A 5,000-nucleotide genomic window follows, 5' to 3' on the forward strand; every position below is an offset into this window, starting at 1 on the left:
CGAAGAATTTGTCTAGAGCAGGCCGGCCATGTGGCCAGATGACAAAAGTGTCATCCACGTACCTCTTCCATAAGGTTGGGCGCAGAGTGGCAGTCTGGATGGCGTCAGTCTCAAATTTCTCCATGAAAATGTTAGCTATAACTGGAGAAAGGGGGGAGCCCATTGGGGTGCCCTCAGTTTGTTTGTAGAAAGTTCCATTCCAAGTGAAGTATGTATTGGTTAAACAGTGTCTCACCAGGGGGGGTACCTCAGTGTTTAGTCCTTGATGAACCAAGTCTTCAATGATTGCAATGGTGTCAGGTACAGGAACCTTGGTGAATAAGGAAACTACATCAAAACTGACAAGCAGGTCGTCTGGGGACAGGGAAATACCCTTGATTGTTGATACCAGGTGAGTAGAATTTTGTACCGCAGAGGTGGTCTTTCCAGTGAAAGGACGCAGGATTTCAGACAAAAAACGAGCTAGTTTGTAGGTGGGGGAGCTGATAGTAGAGACTATGGGACGAAGAGGTGTATCAACTTTATGTATTTTTGGTAAGCCGTATAATCTTGGTGGCCTGGCAGCAGAAGGTTTCAACGAAAACTGTTTAGATTGATCAATTAATGCGGTTGAATCAGAAATTATTTTGTTGGTTTGTGTGACGAGGCTGTTGGTGGGATCTCTTTTTATTTTTGTATAACTACCATCGTCGAGTAATTCTTTAATTTTGTTGTTGTATTCTATTTTATCCATGATAACAGTAGCATTGCCTTTGTCAGCTGAGAGACCTACAATATCATTCCTCTTTTTTAATTTATATAATTCAAAACGCTCATCTTTGCTGAGGTTGCTAGCTGGCATCTTAGCGTTTTTGAGGGTTGCAGCGATTTCAGATCTTGCTACGTCTGCAGCGATGTGACCCAGGCCCCTGAGAGCAACGTCTACTTGGGCAATTATATCATTAACTGGTATGTGTTTAGGTGTGACTGCAAAGTTTAGACCTTTAGCTAAAACGGATTTCAGACCATCGGAAATAGAACTGTTACTGCGATTAATTACGACTTTATTAACGTCTAACTTTTTGGTGTGTGGGTCCGGTCTTTTGTTTAAGAGGAGGTTAAATTTGGAAATCAGGTTTTCCTTACATTTGGTCGACATAGTAGCAGCTGAAGAGGCAGTCATATTGTCTACATGTTCCCAATCCGATGTGGACATTATTGCCGTCAATGATAAGTGTGATTTGTAGAGTGTCTTGTCTAACTGATCTAGTTCTGTGCGTATAAGTCTGATTTTTTCTGAGATAAGAGCTAAGCTAGTTTTGAAAAGAATTCGTTTCGCATTAGAAGAAGTTACAGTAGCAGAGGTGAGTGTAAATGCGATTGGTATTACCCCAGAGTCGCGGCATCTCTTCAGGAAGGTGAGAGACTCGATCAGCTGAGCTTTCTTATCCCGGAGTTTGTTGAAAGATCTTAAAGTTATGTTATATATATAAATAAATATGCCGTTTTCAAAATAAATTTATGCAAACCGACACACCTGATGATGACCGTTTGAGTTATGGTCGAAACGTCGTGAGAATTTTTTATTGTTTTATATATATTTTGTTATTTTGTTGTTTCTCTTCAACGTGACTTTACCGAAAAAACTAAGAATATGAATTACTGCAGTCACGAAAGCTTTAAATCAAAATTTATGTTTTACTTTGTTTATATATATTTTTTTAAAACTCCGTATCCCGTTCCGTGTGTGTACGTCATCGGTTTATCTTCCGGTACCGTTCTCGTGTTCTCGCTGGTTAACTCGCTCGCTCGCCCCTTCTCTCTCTTGCTCACCCTCTCGCTCTCTTACTCGCTCGCCAGCTCACCCACTCACTCACTCGCTCACTCATTCCCTTGCTCGCTCACCCACTCACTCGTTCGCTTAGCCACTCACTCTCTCACTCACTCGCTCTCTGGCTCGCTCACTCACTCGCTCGCTCGCCCCTTCTCTCTCTCTTGCTCACCCTCTCGCTCTCTTACTCGCTCGCCAGCTCACTCGCTCGCCAGCTCACCCACTCACACGCTTGCTTGCTCGCTTACCCACTTATTCACTCGCTCGCTCACTCATTCCCTTGCTCGCTCACCCACTCACTCGTTCGCTTAGCCACTCACCCACTCTCTCGCTCGCTCGCTCACCCATGCACTCACTCTCTCACTCGCTCGCTCACCCACTCACTCTCTCACTCACTTGCTCTCGCTCGCTCTCTCACTCACTCGTTCTCGCTTGCCCCCTCACCCACTCACCACTCAGTCTCTCGTTCGCTCACCCACTCACCCACTCGCTAACTCACTCACTCACTCTCTCGCTCACCCGCTCACTCACTCACTCACTCGCTTGCTCACTCGCTCACCCACTCGCCACTTACTCTCTCGCTCGCTCACCCACTCACCCACTCTCTCGCTCGGTCGCTCACCCGCTCACCCGCTCACTCGCTCACTCCTCTCTCGCTCACCCACTTACTCGCTCACTCTCTCCCTCACCCACTCACCCACTCACTCGCTCGCTCACTTTCTCGCTCGCTCGCCCACTGACTCTCTCGCTCACTCACTCGCTTACTCACTCGCTCGCTCACCCACTCACTCACTCGCTCACTCTCTTGCTCGCTCGCTCGCCCACTCTCACTCAATAAACTTGCTTACTCACTCGCTCGCTCACCCATTCACTCTCTCGCACACTCGCTCACTCACTCTCTCGCTCACTCACTCGTTTACTCACTCGCTCGCTCACCCACTCGCTCGCCCACTTACTCTCTCGCTCACTCACTCGTTTACTCACTCGCTCGCTCACCCACTCACTCGCTCGCTCACCAACTCACTCGCTCGCTCACTCTCTTGCTCGCTCGCTCGCCCACTCACCCACTCACTCACTCGCTCACTCACTCTCTCGCTCACTTACTCACTGGGTCGCTCACCCAATCACCCACTCGCTCGCTCGCCCACTTACTCTCTCGCTCACTTACTCTCTCGCTCACTCACTCGTTTACTCACTCACTCGCTCACTCACTCACCCAATCACTCTCTCGCTCGCTCGCCCACTGACTCTCTCGCTCACTCACTCGCGTACTCACTCGCTCGCTCACCCACTCACCCACTCACTCACTCGCTCACTCTCTTGCTCGCTCGCTCGCCCACTCTCACTCAATAAACTTGCTTACTCACTCGCTCGCTCACCCATTCACTCTCTCGCACACTCGCTCACTCACTCTCTCGCTCACTTACTCACTCGCTCGCTCACCCACTCTCTCGCTCGCTCGCCCACTTACTCTCTCGCTCACTCACTCGTTTACTCACTCGCTCGCTCACCAACTCACTCGCTCGCTCACTCTCTTGCTCGCTCGCTCGCTCGCCCACTCACTCTCTCACTCACTTGCTTACTCACTCGCTCGTTCACCCACTCACCCACTCACTCACTCTCTCGCTCACTCACTCTCTCGCTCACTTACTCACTCGCTCGCTCACCCAATCACCCACTCGCTCGCTCGCCCACTTACTCTCTTGCTCACTCACTCGTTTACTCACTCGCTCGCTCACCCACTCACCCACTCACTCGCTCGCTCACTCACTCACCCAATCACTCTCTCGCTCGCCCACTGACTCTCTCGCTCACTCACTCGCTTACTCACTCGCTCGCTCACCCACTCACCCACTCACTCGCTCGCCAACTTACTCTCTCGCTCACTCACTCGCTCACCCACTCGCCCACTCGCTCGCTCGCTCGCCCACTGACTCTCTCGCTCACTCACTCGTTTACTCACTTGCTCGCTCACCCACTCACTCGCTCGCTCACTCTCTTGCTCGCTCGCTGACCCACTCACGCTCTCACTCACTCACTCGTTTACTCACTCGCTCGCTCGCCCACCCACTCGCTCGCTCGCTCACCCACTCACTCGCTCGCTCACTCTCTTGCTCGCTCGCTGACCCACTCACGCTCTCACTCACTCACTCGTTTACTCACTCGCTCGCTCGCCCACCCACTCGCTCGCTCGCTCACCCACTCACTCGCTCGCTCACTCTCTTGCTCGCTCGCTCACCCACTCACGCTCTCACTCACTCACTCGTTTACTCACTCGCTCGCTCGCCCACCCACTCGCTCGCTCGCTCACCCACTCACTCGCTCGCTCACTCACTCACTCGCTCGCTCACTCTCTTGCTCGCTCGCTCACCCACTCACGCTCTCACTCACTCACTTGCTTACTCACTCGCTCGCTCACCCACTCACCCACTCACTCTCCCGTTCACTCACTATGACGTACATATTCGCCCGGGATTGCTACCCCGGAACTCGCCCGGGATCACACCCCCCCCCACCCCCCCCCGCACCCCCCCCGCACTCCCCCCCGCACCCCCCCCCCCCGCACAACTTTTGTTTTGGGGGGGGGGGGGGGGAGCAGCGGAAATTTTGCAGAGCTGCGACGGGCAGCTGACCGTGGAAATAACAAGGTGCGCAAGGGAGGGAGCGAGTGATTGAGTGGTTGAAAGAGCGAGCGAGGGACCGAGTGAGACAGCGAGCGAGGGAGGGAGTGAGTGAGCGAGTGAGTGACCGAGCGAGGGAGTGAGTGAGCGAGTGAGCTAATGAGTGAGGGAGTGAGCGAGCGAGTGAATGAGTGAGCGAGTGAGTGAGTGAGCGAGCGAGGGAGCGAGCGAGGGACCGAGTTAACGAGCGAGTGAGTGATGAGCGAGCGAGGGAGTGAGTGAGCGAGTGAGCTAATGAGTGAGGGAGTGAGCGAGCGAGTGAGCTAATGAGTGAGCGAGCGAGTGAGCGAGCGAGGGAGCGAGCGAGGGACCGAGTGAACGAGCGAGTGAGTGATGAGCGAGCGAGTGAGTGGTGAGTGAGCGAACGAGGGAGCAAGTGAGAGAGAGAGAGTGAACGAGCGAGTGAGTGATGAGCGAGCGAAGGAGCGAGTGAGCTAATGAGTGAGCAAGCAAGAGAACGAGTGAGCGAGTGAGTGGACGAGCGAGGGAGTGAGTGAGAGAGAGAGCGA

At 52.8% G+C, this 5,000-nt stretch overlaps 1 protein-coding gene across 1 annotated transcript in view; it reads right to left on the reverse strand.

The window, feature by feature from the left end:
- The window catches only part of LOC142907954 (dynein axonemal heavy chain 2-like), a 28,266-nt gene that overhangs the window by 7,684 nt on the left and 15,582 nt on the right, over positions 1-5,000 (reverse strand). The window lies entirely within an intron of this gene.

The sequence above is a fragment of the Petromyzon marinus genome (assembly GCF_048934315.1).
Source record: "Petromyzon marinus isolate PM22_M1 ecotype Great Lakes invasive population chromosome 67 unlocalized genomic scaffold, UKy_Petmar_22M1.pri1.0 chr67_unloc.3, whole genome shotgun sequence".
Classification (NCBI taxonomy): Eukaryota; Metazoa; Chordata; class Hyperoartia; order Petromyzontiformes; family Petromyzontidae; genus Petromyzon; species Petromyzon marinus.